Here is a 26,863-nt window from a genome sequence, read left to right as displayed (position 1 = left end):
CGGCGAAATATGTTACGGTGCGCCATAGCTCTTCTTTTGTGCTACGCTTGTTTTTCTTTCTCCCTCTGGCGTCTACTTTCAAGGAGGTGGTCCCGTCTGTGCACGAGTATCCTCCCTTTTTAAACTGTATATTCTCCTGTCATGATTTTTGTTTACCGATACAAGATACAAAGATGAAAGAAGACCGTCCCTTAAGTGCACACAAGAGAAAAACAAGAAGGGCGAGTGTTTCTTGAGCGTACACGAGAGAAAAAACAAAAGTGAGTGAGTATTCCTTGAGTGAACACGAGAGAAAAAACAAGGAGTATTTATTGAGTACACACTAGAGGAAAAACAATAAGGCCGAGTATTCCTTAAGTGCACACGAGAGAAAAACATCACCAGTGTCCCCCGCCGCCTCTGTCCCCTGTCTTGCGTTCGGCGCCAAAACCAAGCACTTCCACCGCTGTGTTTCAGGAATTTCAGCCGGCACGGAATACGCAAAACATGGCTGTGCGTGTATCAGTGTCCGTACGAGGCTAAATAACCCTCCAACCGGCGTCCACCTCTCCGGCAGCCTTATTTACTGCCTTCCCCTCCCTCCCTCCACACCCCGCCCCGCCTTCCCCTCCACCTCCAAGGCCCCTCAGCCTCCAAGGTCCCTCCTCCGGATACGTGGGTTCGCGCTGGGAGGTAAGGCAGCCGCGCACTCCCTTATCCCGCCCTCTCCCCTCCCCACAAGCCGGATTTTCTGGGATTTAGCGTCGCATCTCTAAAATTCGTAATTCAAGGTCACGCCGAAGGGAAGGGAGCGGAGTCAAGAGAGCAAGGCAGAGGAACCTTGTGACACTTGCCGTCGAAGTCCTAACCGCGTGTGGGTGTCGGGACGCCGGCCAGGATAAGTGATTATTATCTGTATCTTGACTCATTTTTCTATCGCAATGAGGATAAACTGATGGCTCATTTGTGGCCTCTCCTTAGACCAGCGGCGGGACAAAAATCGACTTTACAGCCACACCCCGGTAAGGGCGAAAGCGCGGTGCCCCTGTGACGGTGACCCTGTGAGCGTACCTGGGGTTAATTGACGTAAGGGTGCTTATCGCGCGGTGGAGCCAGCACGTGTACATCCCTGTGGCTCGGGAGGCTGTGTTCCGTGCAGGTTGTTGGCATTATACACAGCGTGGATTTCAGTGTCTCGGCCCAGACCTCAGCGTACATCGTCCACGTATGCTAAATGGGCTATGATTTTGGCGTTAAATTTATCACGTAGTCTTCAAGAGAGAGAGAGAGAGAGAGAGAGAGAGAGAGAGAGAGAGAGAGAGAGAGACGGTACGCATGTCCTTATTTGCATAAAGATACTGACAAAACAAAGCACAACAAAACAAATGCATGGAAACTGATAGACAAAAACAACACGACACACACACACACACACACACACACACACACACACGAACAATCACAAAAATAAAAATAAAAAGATAAATGTTGTAAAGTAGATGAATATGAGAGAGAGAGAATATGAGAGAATGTGAAACTATGTAAACCACTTGATGGGAAAAAAAAATCAAAATATAGATTCATAATAAATAAATAGATAAATAAATAAATGCAAAATATCAGTGAATGGTGAATATATACGTGCATTCATTCATTTCCATTCACAGTCGTATAATACTTCAGTACACTGCAAACACAACTATACACGGAAATGAATGCGCATATAAATAAACGCTTACAAAAATGTGTGTGTGTGTGTGTGTGTGTGTGTGTGTGTGTGTGTGTGTGTGTGTGTGTGTGTGTGTGTGTGTGTGTGTGTGTGTGTGTGTGTGTGTGTGTTCGTCTAAAATACGCACATATCGAAGAGAAATCAACACTAAAATGAAAAAAAAAATACAAGAAAAGAATAAAGAGCAAAATAAAACAGAAGAAAAAAAAAACTTAAATATTCTCGTATGTAGGAAGCGTCACAGGAAAATTTCGCCCGGAAGAGAAGAGGGAAAAAAAAAAGAGAAAATAAAAAAAAGAACAGGTAATTTGATCCGAAAAAGACAAGAGCATGAAGACTGACAACCTGGCCAGCCACCTGCATCCTAAACACCTCCTCCCTGCCCTCCATTTTTACCTCCCTTTCCTTAAAAAAAAAAAAAAAAAAAAAAAAAAAAATCGCCCTTCTCTCTCTTCCCTTTACTGTCTGCCTCCCTTCCCTCCCCCTCTCCCTCTTGTACACTGTTCCATCTTTGTCGTACACTCTTATCACCACTGTATTTCCCTTTCCTTCCGTTCCAGGGCAGTTCCTTCCCTTCCGACACCAGCCATTTCCTCCTCTTTCCGCTCCCTTTCCTCCCCTCCCTTCCCCTCAGTGCCCCTCCCCTCCTTCCCCCTCCTCCCCCTATCCATCACGTGAGGAATAACACTACACATCCCAACGCCTCCCTCGGGACCTGTCAAAAAAGACCTCCTCCATCACCTGCTCCTTCCCTCCCTCCTCTTCCCTTTCCTCCACTTACCTCCCTCACCCGTAGCGTCGCCAAGGGTGCCGCCACCATCACCCTCACCCTCCTTTCCTCTCTCTCCCTCCTCTATGACTCCTCCTTTTCTCTCCCTTCCCCTCCCTCCTCTCACCGTCTCCCTCCCCCTCCTGTATGTCGCTGCGGCTAACAAGGACCCACTGGCTGTCCCTTCCTCCTCCCCCCACCACAGTTTCTCTCCTTCCCCATTACCTCTCTCCTCCCTTCTTCCTCCTACCCCCCAAAATTACACCTCTGTCGTGACCAGAGCCGCCCGAAGCTGTCCACCTCATTCCTCACCTCCCTGCCTCATGCTCCTCCTCCTCCTCCTCTTCTTTCTCTTTTTCCACTCCTCGTCTTCTTGTTTGTCCTCCAGGCCCTTCTCTTATTCTACTGTTATTATCTCTCTCTCTCTCTCTCTCTCTCTCTCTCTCTCTCTCTCTCTCTCTCTCTCTCTCTCTCTCTCTCTCTCTCTCTCTCTCTCTGCAATTCGCATTGCTGACTCCGTTTCTATTCTTTCACTCTCCATTTTAGGTTGTCAGTGTTTCTTTTACGTGCATTACTCTCTCTCTCTCTCTCTCTCTCTCTCTCTCTCTCTCTCTCTCTCTCTCTCTCTCTCTCTCTCTCTCTCTCTCTCTCTCTCTCTCTCCATTCACATTCTTTCCTGTCCTCCATTTTGACATTTTTTTCTTAACTTTTATTTTCACTGTGTTCATTATCTCCTCTCTCTCTCTCTCTCTCTCTCTCTCTCTCTCTCTCTCTCTCTCTCTCTCTCTCTCTGACGGTAATTTGGGTAAGCAATTTGTGGGGAAGAAAGGTGGAAAATTTACGAAACACAAGACAAATTCTTATTAGGGACTTTGTGAAAACAGAGAGAGAGAGAGAGAGAGAGAGAGAGAGAGAGAGAGAGAGAGAGAGAGAGAGAGAGAGAGAGAGAGAGAGAGAGAGAGGGCATATGGAAGTAAACTAACACGTGAACCAATCATAACACTCCTTTCCTTCCCCAGTCCTCCAATCACAACAGTTTGGAAGTCGCATGTCCTCTCAAACTCCTTCAATGGTTATATAAAAAAAAAAGAAAAAAAAAAGTTAAATAATAGACGGAATAGATATCGACAGAAAATAAAAGGGTCTGCAGACAAACTCATTATTAATAGATAACTGAAGAGATCCATTGATAGATATAAGAAGGTAATTGCATACATAGTCGGTCTCCCTTCTCCTATTCTTTTCTTTTTTTTTCTGCCCTCATAGATCAATGAAGGGTTTTTGATTTATGAGCGATAGATAAAGTAAACTAGATTCATAGATCGCTGGACACTTAACAATGAGCACTGCCTCGGGGATGTATAAAGAAAATAAATAGATAATAAAACTGAATAAAAGAAGCAAGAACAGCATGCATGCCTTTATTTGTTTTTGTTGTTTGTTTGTTGTTGTTGTTTCGTTCTCTTATTTTTTCGTGGTTATTTTTTTGTTATTATCGCTGCTGTTTTTGTTCTCTGTTTTTGTTATTGTTGTTGTTGCTGTTGTTGTTGTTGTTGTTGTTGTTGCTGTTGTCGATCTTTTTTTCCACTCTTTTCTCCCTTCTCTTCCTCCTCCTCCTCCTCCTTATTCAATAGGGTCCATGATGGGTAGGAGGGGATGAACATTCTACTATACTATCCAATCTCTTTACGCAATATTTAGTTAGATTAATTTCCTCAAAAAAAGGAAAAAAAAAAAACACATGCTGAATGCCTACATGTTTCTTGTTGTTTGGCTATAATGTGAAATGGAATGTAATCCTCCTCTACTACTACTACCACTACTACTACTACTACTACTACTACTACTACTACTACCATCTTCACTGGAACCACAAAGACTTAAGAAACACCAGCTGACAACTACGCAATCACTTTATGACAAACTCAACATTCCTTAAAACAATGACTCACTCCCATAAAAAAAATAAATAAATAAAAGAAATAGAAAAACAAAACTGCCTGTCACTCTCCCTTCACTAGACATAAAAAGCAGGGCCGGAAATTCTACTGCTCCTACCCATGACTCAAGGTGACAAAAGTTTCGTCAGCGCTAAAGCCGGCGGAGAAATGGGAACAGGAGGGGAGAGGCGGAGCGTGGGGAGGAGAGGGAGTGGTGCATGGTAAGTGGCAGTAGGAAGAGGAGGGTGGTAGAAATTGAGGGAGTGTGAGGGTGGAATATCGAAATGGAGGAGTGTAAGTTGCCTGATGGTAGTAGTAGTGGTGATGGTGGTGGTGGTAGTTGTGGTGGTGGCGATGGCGGTGGTAGTTAGTTAAAATGGTAGTAAAGGTGATAGTTTTTTTACAAAGGTTGTTCAATACAAATTACATTAAATATAACAACAACAACAACAACAACAACAATAAAAAAGAAAAATAAGAAAACGAGAACAAGAAAACTGAAACCAAAACCAAAAGAAAACCAAAACAACACTAACAACAACAAAATCAAAAGTTTTTCACACACACACACACACACACACACACACACACACACACACACACACACACACACGGCGGCAGCTACAGGTGGCCACGGGAACAGAAGCGACAGACAAAAGGTTGGCCGTCACGAGGCGCAGATAAGGATTGATGTGTGTGCTTCCCGTGCAAAGAGTGATGCTTAGCGGCAGATACCGTGCAATCATTCAGCATTAAGTGTTCAACAGAGACAATCGCCGCGCCTGAAACTCCAACCCATCACTCATACATACAAACCTGCAGGAATATTGTAATAGTTTCAATAGTTTTCATCAGCCTCTCTATGCTATGATCAGAAAGATATACAAAGTTGCACCGCCGTTCACAGTAACCGGGCGCGTAAGCTCCGCCCACTGTTTTTCTATTTGATGTGTTTCATTGGCTGATATTTAGACTCCACCCCTTTTTTTCCCTTATATTGCATTTCATTGGTACATTATGATTAAATCCCACCCACTTGTATCATTTAGGCTCATATGATTGGTTGTTTACTGAAAGCTTGTTATCTTATTGGTTAAGGCAAGTTAAAGGGGCGTGGGCTGTCTTCTAAATATAAATGAATAAACTATTAAGAGTAAAACTACATGGACAATACAGAGTTAATAGGAACAAGAGAGGGTGACTTATCTCGCCATCTTAGACGCAGAGAAGGCGGCAAAAAATAAAAACAATTAAGATAAAGTAAACGTGGAAGATAAAAACTGTATAAAAAATGAAATGAAAAAAAAAACGATTAGAAATGAAACAATAAACGGTAAAAAATAAAACAATTAAGATAAAGTAAATGTGAAAGACTTAAAAAAAAATGGGATAGGATAGTCTTTGAGGTCAATAGAGCGGCCTAATATAGTACGGCTAACAAGAGTTTAATGGTGATTTGATTCCTTAGGTGATAATAAATATGATCCTCTGGTATGGAAAGTTAGTGGTGGTGGTGGTGATGGTAGTAGTAGTAGTAGTAGTAGTAGTAGTAGTAGTAGTAGTAGTAGTAGTAGCAGTAGTTTATTGTTGTTGTTGTTGATGTTGTTGTTGCTGTTGTTGTTGTTGTTGTTGATGTTGTTGTTGCTGTTGTTGTTGTTGTTGTTGATGTTGTTGTTGCTGCTGCTGCTACTGCTGTTGTAGCAAAACTAGTAGCAGCAGCAGTAGGAAAACAACAGCAATAATATAATAAAATAATAATAATAATAATAACAATAATAATAATAATAATAATAATAATAATAATAATAATAATAATGTAGCAGTAACAGCGTTAATAATGTGTTGATATTGCTTCTATTAGTGAAAAGCAATGAGCTCTTTTTAATATTTTACATTTCATCAAGACAGATTCCTCTTATTAATTACTGCTTACTGGAAAACAAAGCTGAACAAAAATTCATGCTTAATTTTTCCCTGGCTTTGTTAATTTGTATATTTATTTATATATTTATTTATTTATTTATTGTCATGCAGGAGATCAGACGAAAGAATGTCTTATTTTTACTCTAATATTTTGCAATTTAACAATAATAATAAAAAAAATAAATAAACAGATATAAAAGAATTGACAAATTAATATATACTTGCAAATAACGGAAGTTTATATTATGAACAAAATGTGATTAAAGAAGATGAAACATTATAAAAAAAGATGGAAGCATATTTAATATCAACACTAATTCACTGTCATTAAATTAACCCTTTCCACGGCTACAGATTCTCTTCACCATTAATTAAGTAGTCTGGTGGAAGCTTTAAGTATAATTTAAACAACAAAATAAACTAAGGGAGAATTTCAACCTTTTACTGCCTATAGTTTCAATTAGCGGTCACTTTGCTTTCTTTTTGCTTAATTGTCCTTAATTCATTATTATTATTATTTTTTGTCTCCCTCCCATTAAAAACTATAGTACTGTCATGAAGTCGAAGAGTTAAACGCAGATTTTCTATTCATTTATTCATTTCCTTTATCTTATTTATTATTTTTTTTGTGTGTGTGTGTGTAAGAGGGGCACTGACCAAAGGCAATAATAAGAAAAAAAGTCTTGGCCTAACTTACTTGTACGTAGATATAAGTAAATAAAAACGCTTATAAGTTTATAGTAAAACCATATAAGGTTACTTGAATACACTAACTGGTATAGTATCATTAAGTTAAGAGGTTAAAGACAGACTACGTTCCATTTTACTGTGTTTTTTTTTTCTATTGGTGTGCCAGTATATATATATATATATATATATATATATATATATATATATATATATATATATATATATATATATATATATATATATATATATATATATATATATATATATATATATATATATATATATATATATATATTTATTTATTTGTTTATTACAATCACGTAGAAGTACTGTAAAACATTAAGAGGTATAGTCCCATTAAGTCAAAGGGTTAAACACACTACTTAAAATTTCATTAATCAGGTTTATTATTTTTTATTCCTGGTCTACCTTCTAAAAAATACATAAAAGTACATTTAATAAAACCATGTAAAACTACTTGAATACATTAACGGGTATACCATCACAAAGTCAAAGGGTTAAACACGGATTACTTTCCATTTTATTAATATGTTGCACTTGAGTTAAACAGGTGGAGAAGCATCGCGTTTGCTCAATAACAGCGGGAGGGATAAGGGCAGCAGACGGGAGGAACTATAAATATGATGCAAATGTTGTTACGCAGACAAAGCCTCAGTGATCCTTTGTTATCCTCCTCAACGTTTGCTAATAATAATATATTGCTTTTATGTGCCCTCGTATATATTAGCGGGTCATGCTTGCTTGCTTGCCTGCTTGCTTTGTCCATTTCGTTCATTATATATTTATTTACCTGGTGTTATTACTGATGTTGGTGGTGGAGGTGGTGGTGGTGGTGGTGGTTGTTATGGTGATGGTAGGGATGATGGTAGTAACAGCAGTAAAAGTATAAATAATGTGAGTAGTAGTAGTAGTAGTAGTAGTAGTAGTAGTAGTAGTAGTAGTAGTAGTAGTAGTAGTAGTAGTAGTAGTAGTAGTAGTGGTAGTGGCAGCGGCAGCAGCAGCAGCAGCAGCAGCAGCAGCAGCAGTAATATAGTAGTAGTCACAGCGGTATTGACGTTACTACTACAACTACAACTACTACTACTACTACTATTACATATACCAACACAACTATCACTACTGGCATCACAACAGCCGCCAACAACACCAAAAAACCACAAGCCCACCAATACCAACACTACACTAATAACGACCGTAAGCATCCGACTCTCCCGTTCTCTGTGTTGGCGGCGCGTGGTAATAGAGGGGTGACTCACGAATAATAATTTTCTCCGGCAAGGGGGACGGCCTCAGCTGGGTCGACCACACCAAAACAATCCTTATCTAACGCGGCCAGCTCACCTGCGATCACACAAAGCTCGGTTTTAATATCCCTGTTTGTCTGGCTTACCTGTGCCGTGATTAAGAGCGGGTTTGCGGGGCATTTAACCTGCTGAGTCTGGAGTCTTTGTATTAGTCTTTTGTTTCTGATGGATAGGTGTGTCTTAAATGCTGGTGTGTCTGTTTAGGGGGGGGTTAAATGTAGGGTATCAGAGAGAGAGAGAGAGAGAGAGAGAGAGAGAGAGAGAGAGAGAGAGAGAGAGAGAGAGAGAGAGAGAGAGAGAGAGAGAGAGAGAGAGAGAGAGAGAATGCTTAATCGAAAGGTGATGATGCAAACAACGTGTGTGTGTGTGTGTGTGTGTGTGTGTGTGTGTGTGTGTGTGTGTGTGTGTGTGTGTGTGTGTGTGTGTGTGTGTGTGTGTGTGTGTGTGTGTGTGTGTGTGTGTGTGTGTGTGTGTGTGTGTGTGTGTGTGTGTGTGTGTGTGTGTGTGGTGCGGGTACAGTGCATGTGCGAGGGGAAATCTGGTGATGCTGTGGTGTTGAAGTGGTAACGGCGGTGTTATGGTGGTGCGGCAACACTGTGTATAGGTGAAGGGGTGTAATGGAAATGTGTGCTGGCTCTGATGGGTAACGGGGAAATGAAAACAGTGATACGTGGAGTTTGGAGGTGGTGTTGTTTGTTGTTGTGGTGATGGTGGTGGTGGTGGTAGTAGTGGTGGTGGACGAGGTTGTGAGGGCGCGTGATATCTGTGGCAGTCGTTAAAAATGTATCAGCAAATGTTCTGTGTGTGTGTGTGTGTGTGTGTGTGTGTGTGTGTGTGTGTGTGTGTGTGTGTGTGGAGACTCTCTTTGTTAATTGGCTGCCACCTGCAGTACACACGAACATATCGCCGCCACTACCACCACCACCACCACCACCACAGCTACAAAGACGAACAATATCACAGGAAATTAGAAAATGACCAGTAATACCGCCATTAAACCCCCTTCCTTCACTGCTATCATTACTACATTACTACAATTACTACTGCACCTACGATTCCTGCTATCACCCTCCTGACTCCCCCATTAGTACCATTACCATTATGAAAATACGAGTCTCTATTACTACCATTAGAAAACTGAGTCACGCTTTATTTTGTATTACCATCCCTGACATTTTTATTCACACCATTACTGCTATTAAGGCTTGCAACTCTACCACTACCACTACCACTACCACCACCACCACCATCGCCACCACCACCACCACCACTAAAGTATTTCCGGTGGCCATGAACGTGTCATTTCATCCAGGTGAGTCACATTTTACCTGTAAATATTCAGTCTTTGTCACTCAAGCGTCTCCACCCTTTCCCGCCCCTTTCCTGCACCTTCTCCTCCTCCTCCTCCCCCTCCTCTCTGCCCTCCACTTTTCTCCCCACCCACTCTATTGACATGCCACTCCCCTTCACATGCTCCTCCTCCTCCTCCTCCTCCACCTGAACCATAAATTTGGGCAAGGTGTTAAGTATTTCCTTATATGGCTTTCTGCAGCACCTCGCGTCATGTGGATCTATACGTGTCATTATTATTCTGCTTATGGAATGAAATATAGATCAAAAGGGTGAGTTCTTTCGAGGTTGATGGTGTTGTTACTGTATCATGTTCTCTCTCTCTCTCTCTCTCTCTCTCTCTCTCTCTCTCTCTCTCTCTCTCTCTCTCTATCCAATTTCTGCATTTTTTTCTATACATTTTTAGATAGATAGGTAAATTTAATTGATCACAAAAAAATACTAAGAAAATAAAATTAATACAGTTTAGATAAAAGCTTATAATAGATGACTCAATGAAACAGAACATATATAACGAGAACACAGAGATAGATAGACAGACAGACACACATACATGCACACACACACACACAGATCCCCCTCCCACTCAAACACAAAAGTATCTACCTACACATTCACACATACCGTCCCTCCCCGTAACACACACACACACACACACACACACACACACACACCCCTTTCCCCCCTAATCCCTACCCCAACCCCCTCACCAGCTCTCTTCATTACACCTCACGAGATGAGCATAAACCAAGAGTCACTTTTCACACCTTGTATTTTTCCTCCCGCATTAAATTTCCTCGGCATTAATGGAACCTCGGTGCTCCCGTGTGTGGGCGCCACGCCGATGCCTCTCCCTTGATGGACGCAAGTAATTCGCTCACCTGCCCTGAAGCACGAGGGTCATTTACACCTGCCTGATGTAGTGGCCTTGGCAGTGCCGCTTATTATACAGATGCACAGAGAGAGAGAGAGAGAGAGAGAGAGAGAGAGAGAGAGAGAGAGAGAGAGAGAGAGAGAGAGAGAGAGAGAGAGAGAGAGAGAGAGAGAGAGAGAGAGAGAGAGAGAGAGAGAGAGAGAGAGAGAGAGAGAGAGAGAGAGAGAGAGAAGGGGGTAAGGTGAGTTGGGAAGGGAGGACACGAGAGAGAGAGAGAGAGAGAGAGAGAGAGAGAGAGAGAGAGAGAGAGAGAGAGAGAGAGAGAGAGAAGGGGGTAAGGTGAGTTGGGAAGGGAGGACACGAGAGAGAGAGAGAGAGAGAGAGAGAGAGAGAGAGAGAGAGAGAGAGAGAGAGAGAGAGAGAGAGAGACTTTTCACTGGTAAATTCTGTAACTATACCTCTTTCCACTGTTCCTCCTTCCTACGACTTAAACTTTTTCATAGAAGTATCAAAACACTTCCAAAATTAAACTGCCCAATTACTTTTTTACTTTGACCTTTAGGGAATGGCAAGTTTTTTTACGTATTTTTTTTTTATCTTACACTCATATTCTGTGTCCTTGGTGGCTGGTCTTGGTACATAAAAAATACATATTACGTATTGCCTTATTTGTATGTACGCTTGCATTCACAATACAGAATTTCTTGTCTTGTGAAATCCAGAATATGTTCTTTTGTTGTTGCTAAAATTTATGGAAAGTTGACTATTATTTTTCTAAGCTATGTTATCTTCTTACTGTTTAGATGCATGGAAATATATTCTTTTTATCATCTAATTCGTATTTACTTTTTCATGTATGGTTTTATAAATTTTCTTCTTTGTTTTCTTGATTTATTTACTTTTTTAACATTCCTGATATGAATAAACGCAAATAAATAGTTTCTACGTATAATTTTCATCTTATTTTAGTATAATTCACGCACATCCCGATCCTCCTGCTCCAATAGCTCCTATTTACATTATTTCATTATTGATTCTATACATTAAAATACTTATTGTTTTATATCATTCCTATCTCCCTGTCATTTGTATACACTCATCGAGCTTCTTGTTTTATCAGAGTAAACTTACGATCTTCTTTTGCTGGTTAAATATTTGAGATTAAGTTAAAAATAAAATACTACTTATACTTTAATATTCTATTCAAGTTATTTGATGAGACGTACATTGCTTCCTGATTTTCTCTTTGTATTAAACACAAGATGAGTTTGTTTTTATTATTGATGAAAGATACCCCGACATTCTTTCTGTGCTTGATATTTACTTTTGTGTCGTTATTGTGTTTTGATTATCCTACATTAATTTAATTCGTCGGGTATTTTTTTTATTGGTATGATTGAAATTCTCCTCTCGTCTGGTTAACCTTGTATTGTTGTTTTTGTCTTTTTTCCCCCCTCCAGTTTCTTGGTTTTACGACGCAGACGACCTTTACTAAATACTATCATTCTATTGTATTCTCCCTATATTAATTCTAGTGTTTATTCCATCTCTATCCTTAATTGATTTCCGAAGCAGGACGAAGAAGAAGAAGAAGAAGAAGAAGAAGAAGAAGAAGAAGAAGAAGAAGAAGAAGAAGAAGAAGAAGAAGAAGAAGAAGAAGAAGAAGAAGAAGAAGAAGAAGAAGAAGAAGAAGAAGAAGAAGAAGAAGAAGAAGAAGAAGAAGAAGAAGAAGAAGAAGAAGAAGAAGAAGAAGAAGAAGAAGAAGAAGAAGAAGAAGAAGAAGAAGAAGAAGAAGAAGAAGAAGAAGAAGAAGAAGAAGAAGAAGAAGAAGAAGAAGAAGAAGAAGAAGAAGAAGAAGAAGAAGAAGAAGAAGAAGAAGAAGAAGAAGAAGAAGAAGAAGAAGAAGAAGAAGAAGAAGAAGAAGAAGAAGAAGAAGAAGAAGAAGAAGAAGAAGAAGAAGAAGAAGAAGAAGAAGAAGAAGACTGTCGTTATTATCCTTCATTAACTTTTACGATTCAAAAATAATATTGGCGCAGACCTTCTTATTTGATTCCTTTCTCGGCACAGGCAATCAACACTCATTACTGCCCGTGTTTCTCAGGCCGCCAACATTATTATTACCATTATTAGCGTGGCTATCATCATTAGGAACTTGTGACGCTGCTGCCGAGGAACAAAACACAGGTATGAAAAGCAAGCGAGATAGAAGCAAGTGCATATTTAAGAACAAGGTAATAATACAAACAATATCTTCAACACACAAATAAGCAACACACACACACACACACACACACACACACACACACACACACACACACACACACACACACTCATTTGATCATAAGTCCTGCGTGGATTTCTCTCTCTCTCTCTCTCTCTCTCTCTCTCTCTCTCTCTCTCTCTCTCTCTCTCTCTCTCTCTCTCTCTCATTAACTAACACATACACGGCACAAAATTACACAAAAGAACACCATAAAAATAACAAAAATGAACCATAAGAACAGAAAAAAAACACGAAAACACGAACACAACTAGCAACAACAACAAGAAACGAAAAAAAATCGACTAGCAACAACAACAACAATAACATCATCAACACCAACGGAGACAATAACACAACATGACTAACCCGGAATCCCCACGCCACGCCACGCCACAACACACCACGCCACACCTTACGCTAATCCTCCCTCCGTCAGCGCCTCCTCCACCCAGCCAGCGCGCAAAGGAACCATCAAGGAGGGATTACACGCCTTCCTCTCGGGACTCCGCCAAGCCCTCGGGTGCCCGCTGTCCTTCCTCTGTAATTACCACCGCCCGGACCAATGAGAGGCCCAGAAACCCAACCAATAGCAACCCGCCCCTCCGTCCCGTCCACCAATCATCTTTCCTCACTCGCCTGTCTCAATGATGGCCTGTGCGGGTTGCCAAGTGTCGGAGGAAAGAAGAGATGGAGAGAAGGGAGGAGAAATGACAGAAAGGTGAGGAGGTACGGATGGAGGTACGGAAGGAAAGGAGAGATAGAGAGAGGGAGAGGAGAGAGAAAGGAAAGTGATGTATTTGGAGGTTAGGGAGGGGTGAGGAAGAGGGAGAAGCAGAGAGGGACGGCCGCAGGGAAAGAGGAACAGGAGGGATGATGGGAGGAAGGGAGAGAGGGAGTGGGAGAGGGAGGCTTGGGACAGCAGGGAAATGTGGTGTGTTATTATGGCAATAGTGATGGAGTTTCCTTGTTTTCTTTTCCTTATTATTATTATTATTATTATTATTATTATTATTATTATTATTATTACTATTATTATTATCAGTATTGTTGTTTTCGTTGTTACTTTTAATAACAATAATGCAAAAGAGCAACAATAATAACTAACTCGAAAAATAAGTAGTAGTAGTAGTAGTAGTAGTAGTAAGTGATTACTCTTGTTGTTGAGAGTGTGGTAATGGTGATAGTGGTAGTAATGTTGGTAGTGACAATAATGATAGTGATGGTGATGGTGGTGGTGGTGGTGGTCTTATTGTTAAAGCATTCCCATGGCTACAACAACAACAGTATTTGCTGCTACAATAACCACATGTTTTCCAATGGTAACAAATTTCCCAGTGATTTAGTGCCTTTGTATCTATTGTACGAATTATTTTCAAAGTTGCTAATATTAAAAAAAAAATGATATGCATTTGCTCATTAATAAAAGCTAGCGAAATGTTATGAATCAAATGTGTTATATTCCTTTGTCATGAATCTCTCTCTCTCTCTCTCTCTCTCTCTCTCTCTCTCTCTCTCTCTCTCTCTCTCTCTCTCTCTCTCTCTCTCTCTCTCTGGTGTTGGTATGGAGAAAGTTAACCAACTCTCCCTCTACTTTCCCTCCCATCTCCCCCTCCCCCTTCCCCTCCGTTTCCCTCCCCATCCTGAAAAGCATCACACAGGAGCTGAAATATTAAAGCCAGCTCGAAATATTCAGGTGAACTAGATAAAAAAATAATAAATAATAAAGTTTACATCCAGTCTGATGCACAGTGGACGAAATTATTTGAGAATTCATGTATTTTGAGGCAATTAAAATTCTTTGTGAGTGTAGTAGAGGGAGGGAGGGAAGGAGGGAGGGAGAGAGAGAGAGAGAGAGAGAGAGAGAGAGAGAGAGAGAGAGAGAGAGAGAGAGAGAGAGAGAGAGAGAGAGAGAGAGAGAGAGAGAGAGAGAGAGAGAGAGAGATGGAGGAATAAAAGAGGAGGGAAGTGTGATGTGATGGAGGGAATGGAAGGAAAGATTAGGAGGGGAAGGGAAGGTTGGGGAGGAAAAATGGAGAGAATGTTTGGTAAGCGTGCTGTGGTGAGGTCAGAGAGAGAGAGAGAGAGAGAGAGAGAGAGAGAGAGAGAGAGAGAGAGAGAGAGAGAGAGAGAGAGAGAGAGAGAGAGAGAGAGATACGCACGGGCATTAATTTGTACTCATTAGATCAGTTAATTAGTTAGTAGGTCAGTCAGTCAATCGGTCAGTGAGTCAGTCAGTCAAAGAGCTATCAGGTGAGTGAGTGAGTGAGTGAGTGAGTGAGTGAGTGAGTGAGTGAGTGAGTGAGTGAGTGAGTGAGTTAATGACTAAATGACTGAGAAAAAAGGTGAATGAGTAGATGAGTGAGTGAGTGACTGACAAACTGACTGAGAGAAAGTGAATGAGCAGGTGAGTGAGTGAGTCAAAGAGCAAGTAAACTAGACAAGTAAATTAGACAGTCAGTCAGTCAATCAGTCACACAAACAAACAAAAAACATGAATTACTTTTATATAAGTATTAAAATATTAGTTAGAGAGAAGAATTGCCTTTCCCTCCTACTACTCCTCCTCCTCCTCCTCCCCTCTACCCGGGATCTCCACAATAAATTGAGCTTTTGCATGAATTTGAATAATAAAAAAGTTTACCCCTGAATAACATGAAACTCGCTCCCATTTTCTTTTTTGTGACTGCCGGAAAAGAGAAAATGTGTCACTGTTTTTATCAAGAGTGCGAAGAGTTGCATTATTATTATCTAGTTTTTTTTTTTTTTTTTAATTCACCTCGATTTTCTGTGTCTGTATAAGTCTCTCTCTCTCTCTCTCTCTCTCTCTCTCTCTCTCTCTCTCTCTCTCTCTCTCTCTCTCTCTCTCTCTCTCTCTCTCTCGACAAAGGGCACTACTACTACTACTACTACTAACAATAATAATAATAATAATAACAATTGGAACCCCCCAAAAATGTGTACAATAAAAGTAAAATAATAATAATAATAATAATAATAATAATAATAATAATAATAATAATAATAATAATAATAATAATAACAACAACAACAACAACAAACAGCAAATAACACGTTCATTCATGTAACTGACGTGTTCTATCTCAAAAATTGACGTGCATGTAGAAACCCTCTGTATGTGTGTGTGTGTGTGTGTGTGTGTGTGTGTGTGTGTGTGTGTGTGTGTGTGTGTGTGTGTGTGTGTGTGTGTGTGTGTGTGTGTGTGTGTGTGAACCTTTGTGCCCATAAATGAATAAACTACACGACTTTACCATAAACATACACTCTCTACTCACGCACTCAAACGCTGCCCCTCACGCACCCACTCACGCACTCATGCACTCACAGTCTTCAGTCACACACACCTTACACCTCTCCCTCACGCACTCAACTCTCCCTCACGCATTCACTGGTATTTCCACGCCTCGACTCTGATCAAAGGAGGAGGAGGAGGAAGAGGAGGAGGAGGAGGAGGAGGAGGAGGAGGAGGAGGAGGAGGAGGAGGAGGAGAAGTAAACTCTTTTCGCCTCCACCATTTTCTCAGGTAGAAGACGTGACCTTGGTGGAGGAGGAGGAGGAAGAAGAGGAGGAGGAGGAGGAGGAGGAGGAGGAGGAGGAGGAGGAGGAGGAGGTAGGAATGGAAAAGATGGAGAAGAAAGATGACATGGAAGACACAAGTATAAAAGAAAAGCAAAGCAGAAAAGGAAAAGAAGAGGAAGAGGAGGAACAGGAAGCGTAAGCCTCAGTTCCAATGCAGCACGTGGCTCTTCCTGTTCACAAACACACACACACACACACACACACACACACACACACACACACAGTAAAAGAGGCTTTGCTCACTAACTCTAGCGTACATTTGCTGCTGTCGCCATTACACCAGACAACTGACAACATTATCTAACATTTTCTTGTCTTATCACAACTTCTAACAAGCTTCATTACAAATTGCTAGAGATTTCAAGAGTGCTTTCGTGATTCTGGTGATAGATGAACAGGGATTTCGCATCGTTAGTAGCCAGAAACACTCATAAGCTGATTGATCATTGGTGGACTTTGAAAGTAGTTGTGGTGAGAGATCAATGTGTGTGGGAAGTTGTACAGTTTATGTTCAAGAGAAAAGTGGAGTACATTGTAAATAAGAGTGTATGTATTTTGCAGTTTTTAAGGGTCTTCATGTCAATGGTGTTTTATTTCGCTTTATATTAAGTACGTTGATCATTTGTGATGCATTCTAGCAAGTGTATGTTGATTTTTGGAATATTTTAATGTTTTATTGTCTCTGGATGCTGAACATTACAGGAAAATGTTAATGTTTCTACTTCTGAATTAGGAAATAACGATAATGCATTAAGGAACAATGACGGTGGTGGTGGTGATGGTGATACTGACGTTGGTGGTGGTGGTGGTGGTGGTGGTGGTGGTAGTGATGATAGTCGTAATAATGATGTTAATGAGGATGATAATGATAGTAATGGTGATGGTAATAATAACAGCAAACAGCTTCATAAACCTCCCCCGATACTCTGAAGGCAGCGTGATGCATAAATGGAGAATGGTGATGAAGGCGATAGCGCTGATGATGATGGTGAGGATAAAGGCGAATAGCTGCAGAATATTAGGATTTTTTTTTCTTTTAACAGTGTAATAAAAACTTTGCGGCGCCGTAAGGTGGGTGTGCGTGAAGGAGAGTGGCGCTCCTTAACCCAACCCTTAGGCAATTTTTAAGGTGAGGTGAAGTTCTCGCACGAAGTCTTGTCTCCTTCCTTCCTTCCTTCATCCCTTTCTTTTCTTTTCATTTTCTTACTTCATTCCTTCCTTTTCTTCCATTTTCCGTTAATTTCTTTCCGTTCTTTCCTCTACTTTATTTTTTTCATGTATCCTTTCTTCCTTCCTTTCATTCCTTCATTCTTCCATCCCTTCCTTTCCATCCCTTTTCCATTCTTTCATTTTTTTCTTCTGCTTTATTTGTTTTCCACGTCACCTTCCTTCTTTCATCCCTTCATCCCTTTCTTCCTTTCCTTCCTTCATCCCTTCCTCCTTTTATATTCCCATTTTTCGATCATTCCTTCCTTTGTTTCTCCTACTTTATTTGTTTTCACTTATATATCCTTGTTTCCTTACTTCGTTCCATACCTCTTCCTCATTGTCCTCCTTTCTTCCCTTCTCTCCCTCTCTTATCTATTTCCTTTGCTCTCTCTACTTGCTTCTGTTCTTGTTTACTGATGTTCTTATTTTCCTGTTCTCCTTTCTTCTTATTTTTCTTTCTTCAGTATTTCCTTTGACCTTTTCTTCTATATTCTTTATTTTCTCCTACTTTCTTATATTTAAGTTTATTTTTTCTCTCCCTTTCTTCCTTCCCTCCATCATTTAGCTCCTTACATCCTTTTTCTTTCCTTTTCTGATTATTTTCTTTTCTTCCATCCCTTCCTCCGTGTTTCACCATTCCAACCCTCGTCAACTTCCTACCTTCCTTCATTCCTTCCTTCCCATTCTGTTTCCTGCAACCCTTCCTCCTTCCTCGCTCCTCCACTCTACCCCTTCTAACCTTCATGACTTTGCCCTCAGTTTCCAAGCCTAAAAATACACCAAAATACTTCCTGATCACCAAATTAAAAAAAAAAAAAAAGGACAAACATGAGGAATGCTGAGGGTTACCATAACAACGACCACCACCACCACCACCACCATCACCACCACCACCACCTGACGACATTCAATTACGGCCCAGATAGGACCTTGTTTCGAATTCACTGTATTATAAACGCCCTGCACCAAATTACAGATGATTACAGGAAGGTGCTGATGCTACGCCAGGTGGAATCCCAATATCCCAGCTGCAGGAGTGACCGAGTGGCAGGTGAGAGAGAGAGAGAGAGAGAGAGAGAGAGAGAGAGAGAGAGAGAGAGAGAGAGAGAGAGAGAGAGAGAGAGAGAGAGAGAGAGAGAGAGAGAGAGAGAGAGAGAGAGAGAGAGAGAGAGAGAGAGAGAGAGAGTTGGAGGACTACACCTTTACGAATACCTGAGTTGAAGTTTAGCAGATGACGTGATACATAACTCATTTATTTGCAACACTTCATTGACAAAATCACAGCCGGAGAGCCTAGAGGGTAAGAACTCATTAAAACAAGGGAAACTGCAAGAAGCCATCAGACCTACACGTGGCAGTCCCTGTATAAAACATGCCTTCCTATTTCCACCTATCATATCCATAAACTCGTCTAATCTTTCCCTACTGACCCACCAATAACAACCTCCCTCTTGCATTCCTTAGAAAAAAAATCATAAGGAAATGAAGAGGAAGGAAGCGAAACAAAGAGAGGGAGAGAGAGAGAAAAAAAGGGGGTATCCTACATTGCACATCCTGTAGCGAGAGAGAAGGAAGGGAGGATGGGGAAGGAGAAGGACCACTTATGGATTAGTTATGGTTGGGAAAAGGGGGTAAGAAGAGGGTGTGAGGGGCCAGGCAGGTGGGAGTGGTGATGGAGAGGGGGCGGGATGGGGAGCCGAGAGAAAAAGGCAAAAGATTACTGGTCCTATTATCTGAACGTGTACCAATCCGGCTTGATCTTCCTGACGTTAATCTGATCCAGTGCTGCGAGGTGATTGGAGGCTCGAGAAGAGGAGGAGGAGGAGCAAGAAGGGAAATGAAGGATTGAAAAACTACGAAATGTAATAAGGTAAAATGTCAGAAGAAAGGGAGTATATTGAAAGAAGAAAGTGGGAAAGTTCGTAACTAGAGGAAAAATACTGAAAAAAATAGAAAAGAGAAAATAAAGGCCAGAAATCTTCGAAATGTAATAAGCAAAAATATCAGATGGGAATTTATAAAAAGAAAAGAGAAAGTTTGAAATCAGAAGGAAATAATGGAATATTGATAAAAAGGTAAATAAAAAAGGGAATATTGATAAAAAGATAAAAGACGGGAAGTGTCGTAACCTGAAACATCAGAAGAAAGGAAACTTGTAAAAACAAAAGAGGAACTTCGTGCCCAGAAGAAAATTGTACAAATTAATAAAAAAAACAAAGGAAATCAAGACAGGTGACAAGTATAACGTAGAAAAAAAAATTGAGCAAAGAAAATGAAGTACATGGTTTTAATCAATAATATTTCACTTTTCAATACGTGTAATAAGAAGCTTCCCAAATTTCTTTCACCTGCCCCCGCAAAAAAAAAAATAAAAAAAATATTACGATCTCCAGCACAACACTCTACCCGGCCACGATGATTGGCCACCGAGATTTCAGATGCTGGTCTATGATTGGCTACAGACACTTCCAAATTCTGATGCTGGTCTACAATTGGTCGGACATTTTTAATTTCTGATATGGCTTATGACTGGACAAAGACATTTCCGAATTCTGATGACATTGGTCAACTGGCCACGGATATTTTCAGATTCTGATGCTGGTCTGTGATTGGTCGGAGACAACTTCATATCCTAATGGTGGTCTAAATTTGGCCAAAGAAATTTCCAGATCCTGCTCTTTAAATCACTTAGAATTTTTATCTATTTATTTATTTTCTATTTATTTATTTATTTATTTATTTATTTATTTTTATTTTTATTTTATTTTTTTTACGCATTTCTGTATTACGCCCTTGAAAAGTTCTTAAGCTCAGAAGAGATAAAATTATCTTCTTGTTCTCTTTCGTGTCCACGCAAATTCTACTCTTTAACTATAACCGTAATTGTCCACACATTTTTTGTAGTACTCTTGAACAATTGTTTAGCTTAGGAAAAGACAAAATTATCTTATTCCCTCACTTTTCTTTTTTTTTTTTTTTTTTTTGTCCCTGAAAATTGTACTTTAACATTTCAGTGCGATACGAAACAATTATCAGCACCAGAAGAAATGTATGAAACCTTTATAAACATCTGTAAGAAAGTAGAGGATTAAAAAGAATAGATTTTGCAATTTCTACCCAGTTTAAAGAATGGATGTTGCTGTAGAACAAGAAAAGATGTTTCAGCGATTAGTAATTAAGGAAAGATGTACCAAGAGTAGACAAAGGTTAACTTTAACTTACACTATGATCACCTACACCTATTTTTGTATTAAACTCTCTTGAATAGGTTTTTAGCTTAGAAAAGACAAATGCATCTTCCTATTGTCTTATATTTGCTAATCCATGGAAATAATTTTTTTGACTGTTCTGAATGTTAACATAGTCAGTCAGAATAAAGACGGGAAGACTATGGCGGTAAAAAGGTTAATTGGCTGAGTGAAAGGAGTGAGCATAAAGATAATCCCATTAGCTGAAAATCATAATCATCGCCTGAATCAACATAAAAAAAAAAAGAGGCAAAAATGTACCATAATAAAAAGTATTCGTATATACATGATTAATAGCAGAATCTGGCGAAAAAAAAGGATGTGAAAACAATGGAAAAATAAAGATTCATTAAGTGTTTTCGAAAAGCAGCAGGAAATAATGAAAAAATCGTGATATTTTTTTCTGTGCTAGTGAGTTGCATCAAATGAGCGTCTGTTGCAATTACGATAGTTAACGTGATTAGAGGGAAGATGATAATGATTAGTGCACAAAGAGAGAGAGAGAGAGAGAGAGAGAGAGAGAGAGAGAGAGAGAGAGAGAGAGAGAGAGAGAGAGAGAGAGAGAGAGAGAGAGAGAGTGTGTGTGTGTATAATGTGTCTATTACCATTGTCCATAAACCGGAATTAAAGGGAGTCAGTTTTAATTAAGAACATTACAGGAACCTCTCTCTCTCTCTCTCTCTCTCTCTCTCTCTCTCTCTCTCTCTCTCTCTCTCTCTCTCTCTCTCTCTCATAACTTTCATTCCGTCATCCTCGCTTCCTATTACTTCCTGTCTCATTTTTCTTCTACTCCCTCAATGTGACCTTTTTTTCTTCCTCTTTCTCTCTTCAGTAACTTCACCTCTTCCCCTCCAGTTATCCTCATTTATTTTTCCTTACTCCTCTTGTACCTGATCTTAAGTTTCTCCCTTAATTCGTTCTTCTCCTCCTCTTTCTTCCCCTCCAGTTATCCTCACCCTTTTTTTCCTGACTTCTTTTGTACCTAATCTAAGTTTCTCTTCCCCCTTATTCCTTCTCCTCTTGTCCTCCTACTCCTCCTCTTCCCCTTCCTCCCTCGTCCATCTGCCATCTTCCTTCCCCTGCAGGTCTCTCTTAACAGTACTTATCCCCCTCTTCCCCTCTCTAGCGGCCATTTTTAATATATCGTCTTTGTGGATTCTCTCTCACATCACCCCCCCCCCCTACATCCCTCCTTCCCTTCTCCTCCATTTTTCCTCCGAGGCAAATACCGCTCCTCCCCTTAGAGTGAGACTTCCCTCCTCCCCCTCCTCCTTTTCCTCCTCTCCCTTTCTCTTTCTCTCTCCATAATCTCGTCCCTTCATTTTCCTTTCCTCATAATGATATTTCTTTTTTTTCTTTTGCCTGTCTTTCGTTTTCTAACTTCTCTTTGGGATTATTGTTTGTTCTTTGTTGTTTTCTTTCGAGTTTTCATTAAGTGTTGTGTTTTTTTTTTCTTTCACTATATCTATGCATTCGGAAAGCGAAAGGACCACTATTATTGTTACTATCACCAGCACTACCATCACCATCATCACTGGCAACCACAATCATCACAGGAACTACCACTCTACTCCGCACCATCACCGCCACAATTACCTTTACTATTATTTCTATCAACACCATCACCACCTTCTTACTCTCGTTTATAGACGGAATGAAAAAAAATATCATTAACTATACAAGTCAATAGCGCACCACCTAATTAAAATATCGACTGTAGTGAAATGTAGAGGTAGCTTCAGTAAAACATAAGAAAAATACGTGTGCTTATTGACTTCATCACCACCACTATCAACCTTTCATTTTCTAAGCTAAAAACCTATTCAAGAGAGAGACTCCTACAAAAATAAGTGCAAATGATCATAGTGAAAGTTGAAGTAGTATTTGTATCGACTCACTGTACACTAATCATGACAACTGTTCCCATCAGAAGACTGCCAACACACACACACACACACACACACACACACGTATTTGAGATAAGACGCAGGAACTATATTACGGTTGCTTATCCTCTGCGGAAGACAATATGCCACTTTTTACTTTCTCTGAATAATTCCAGGCAACATTACGTATTAAAGAACTTGAATAAAAACACAGGGACTATAATATTTAAACTCCCAAATTAATCAGTAGTGTTCTTCCTATATCTAAAAACTTGAACCACACCAAATCACAAATTCTGAGGAGATTTAAACAGAGCGAGAGGAAATTAAAATAAAGCTTAATAAATAAAAACAAATGCACAAATGCTTATATTCAAAAGACCGTAGTAGTTGAAAGTTGGAAGAGGACGAGTGAAACAGACCGGAGACTGAAGACGGTATGTGGAGGAAGACACAAGAAGGATGAACATTATAGTGAAAAGATTCTCTATCCTTGTTATAAGTGAGAGAGAGAGAGAGAGAGAGAGAGAGAGAGAGAGAGAGAGAGAGAGAGAGAGAGAGAGAGAGAGAGAGAGAGAGAGAGAGAGAGAGAGAGAGAGAGAGAGAGAAACCGTACAATCCCATAAAAAAAAGATCTCGACGAAATAATGATAAAAAATAAAGAAAAAACTAATGTAAACAAACAAATCCGTACACTCCATCCCACACCTACACACACACACACACACACACACACCTTCCCTCCTCTGCTTCCCCCAACACCCACACACACACACACTTTAACAATCCAGGTTGACGGAGAGAAAATTTCATGGAGAAGCAGCATCCTGTGCCAAGTCTCTTTATTTACCCCACGCCTTGGGAACCTCCATTTTGGCGTTAATGTGCACTCTATTAAATATTTCTCAAGGGCGCCGCCGCAGATTTGTGGGGGCTAGGAGAGAGAGAGAGAGAGAGAGGGGGGCTAGAGAGAGATAGAGGGGGAGGGAAAGAGAGGGAGAGAGATGGAAGACGCTACCGTGAGAGGAGAGAAGGAAGGTACTATTGGTTAAGAGAACAGGCTTGGTGGAGAGAGAGGGAGAGGGAGAGGAAAGGGAAGATGTAAAGGGAGAGAGAGAGGGAGAGTCGTGGAGAGGGCGAGGTAAGGGAGAGAGGGAGGGTGAGAGAGGGTTGGTCGGAGGGTCTGTTTCGTAATAAGCAGGGAGAGGTGAGAGATGAGAGAGAGAGAGAGAGAGAGAGAGAGAGAGAGAGAGAGAGAGAGAGAGAGAGAGAGAGAGAGAGAGAGAGAGAGAGAGAGAGAGAGAGATGAGTGGAGATGCTGGTGATAAGATGGAGGTAAGAGAAAGAGATAGAGAGGTTTCCTAATTGTGGTCGATGAGAGAGAGAGAGAGAGAGAGAGAGAGAGAGAGAGAGAGAGAGAGAGAGAGAGAGAGAGAGAGAGAGAGAGAGAGAGAGAGAAACAAACACAAAAACCCACAAAAGACACACAGTAAGAAAGAAACAAAGATCAAAACAAAGACGGGAAAAGGAGGAGGAGGGAAGGAAGAGGACTGAGCTTTAGTAGGAAGGAAAGAAAAAGAAGGGCAGGCAGGGAGGAGGAGGGAGGAGGGAGGGAAGGGCGCTGCCACGTAATAGCAGAGGAGTGGGCGGGCGTTAAGGAAGTATTTCACAGGATATTACTCCCAATAAATACCCAGCGAAGGGAGACCTACAACCTTAAAAGGGCCAAACTTAGGCCATAAAAGTGACCCACAACCTTAGTAACTCCCTTTTATGTAGACAAAACAGAGTGCGGGCTTGAAATTACGTTAAAATCTCTACAGAACTCTCAAACTCGCCTCCCAAAAGATTCCAGGGAGGGTAGAAGCTGAGTGCCATTGTAATCCAACCAATGCCCCCGTCACTCACTTTCTCGCTCATTAAGCACACGACAGAATCACATTATCCGGCCCAGGGAGTGAGGGAGGACCGGCAGGTGAACTCTCTAGCGCGCAATACACCCTTGTACCTTCAGCAATTTGAGTTTACTTAGAAATTATAAAGCACACGACACAATCACATTACTTGGCTAAGGGAGGAAGGGAAGGGACGCGTGAATGCTTTGTTAGCCTGTCCGTACTTGCTGTACCTTCAATACTCTCGCCTTACGTGGAAATGGTAGGAAAAAAAGTGGAATATATTGGTGGGAACAGAAAAACGGGGTGGAAAGTTGAACATTAGACAAATTACTGGGAACGAAAAGGGTAGGTGGTGTTGAAATCGGTCTTTCATTTCTTTGCCTTAGAAAAAAAAAATATATAATATAAATTACTATGCAAAAAGAACAGAAAAAGAGAGAAAGGTGATAATAAAAAGTTGAACATCAGACAAATTACCGTGAACAAAAAAAAAAAAAAAAAGGGAGGGGTTTAAAACTATCTTGACCTTCCATGATTTATAAAATGAAAACATATCACAAATTACTCTGCTAAAAATAAAAAAAAAGTGACAGAAAAAAGCAAGGAAGTTACTGAAAACACAAAAAAAAGTGTTGAAAACTATCCTTCAGCTTCCTTGGTTCAAAAGAAGAAAAGCAAAACAAATCACATTACGCCAAAACAAAAAAAAAAAAAAAGTGGTAGAAAGAGCATTGACAAATTACTGGTAACAAAAAAAAAGTGTTGCTGAAAACTAACTTTGCCTCCCCTTCCCTTCCCTTCCCTTCCCTTTACTTCCCTTCCCTTCCCTTCACCTGATCGCATTACCTGAGCGGGGAAGGGACGTGCAGGTGAAAGGGAAATCGATACCTACCTCTCTATACTTCCGCTGCACAGTTTCAGTTTACTCAGAAAGACAAAAAAAAAAAAAAAAAAAGTTATTGAGAATACGAAAGTACATATACGGTTGAAGGCTTACTTACTTTTACCTTGAAGTAGAAGACAGGTGCTGGCGGCGTGGCAGAGATGGAAGAGGTGAAGTAGAAAACACTGCTCCACCCTCTTTACAATACCAATAGATCCCTGTGGTTGAGAAGTAAAAAATAAATAAATTCCCAAACGAAGGATGGAATGAAAGGAAGGAAGGAAGGAAAAACAAAAGAGTAACACATAGGAAGAGGAAATGACGGAGGGGAAGAGAGCAAGGACGAGAGGGAAGTTAAGAGGAAACAAGAGAGTATGACGAACAAGGGGAGGAGTAAGTGGAGTTAAGATGGGCTGAAGTGGAGGAGAAGGTAAGGTGTGCTAAGGGTAAGACTGGCTGAGTGAGGGGAGAATAAGATCTGACTAAGGGGAGCTTAAGAAGTGCAGACTAAAGGGGAGGGTAAGAGGAAGGATGCAAAGAGAGGCTGAAGATTAAAGAAAACTGATGGAATAAAGAGATATGGAAGAATAGATAAGTAAAAGATACAAGTAAAGGAGAAATGAGACAAAAAAAGAAACTAAGAAGGGAGGAAAAGAATAAAGGGAGATAGAAGAAAAAAATATGGAAGAGAGATAAGGAAGAATAGATAAGTAAGAAGATATAAAGTACAAGATAAATGAGACTAAAGAAAGGAAACTTAGAAGAGAAGAAAATAATAGAGATAAAAATAAAAAAAAAACGAATCGAATAAAGAGATAAGGAAGAAAAAAATAAAAATCAAAAGGAATAGATAAATAAAAAAAAACGAAATAGAGAATATAAACTAAAAGAGAAGCAAAACGAAGGAAATAAGACGAATGTAAAGGGAAGAGAAGGAAAGAATAAAGGGAAGCTAAAGATAAAAAGAAAAAGGATTGGTGGGATAAAGAGATACGGAAGGAGAAAAAAAGACATTCAGGAAGAAAAGGTAGGTAAAAAAAAATAGGGGATGGAGAATATGAGAAACGAAACTGGAGAAAAGAAAACACAGAATAAAAGAGAACTGATGAAATAAAGAGAAAAAAGAAGAAAAAAAGAACAATCATGGAGAAGAGATAAGCCAAAAAAAAAAGTGCAGGATGCAAAATAATGGAAACGAAACTAGGGAAAAGAAAATACAGAATAAAAGAGAACTGATGGAATAAAGAGATAGGAATGAAAAGAGGCGGTCAGGAAGAAGAGATAGCTAAGCAAAAAAAAA

General features: G+C 40.2%; 1 long non-coding RNA gene across 2 annotated transcripts in view; it reads right to left on the bottom strand.

Moving 5' to 3' along the window:
• The window catches only part of LOC135112942 (uncharacterized), a 237,930-nt gene that overhangs the window by 187,829 nt on the left and 23,238 nt on the right, over positions 1-26,863 (bottom strand). For both annotated transcript variants that reach the window (XR_010274630.1, XR_010274629.1), the window contains exon 2: positions 25,682-25,781. This is a non-coding gene — a long non-coding RNA (uncharacterized LOC135112942). The remainder of the gene's footprint in view (positions 1-25,681; positions 25,782-26,863) is intronic.

This window comes from Scylla paramamosain, chromosome 24 (genome assembly GCF_035594125.1).
Source record: "Scylla paramamosain isolate STU-SP2022 chromosome 24, ASM3559412v1, whole genome shotgun sequence".
Classification (NCBI taxonomy): domain Eukaryota; kingdom Metazoa; phylum Arthropoda; class Malacostraca; order Decapoda; family Portunidae; genus Scylla; species Scylla paramamosain.
Note: the sequence above shows the minus strand (reverse complement) of the source record. Positions and strands in the feature narration are given on the sequence as shown.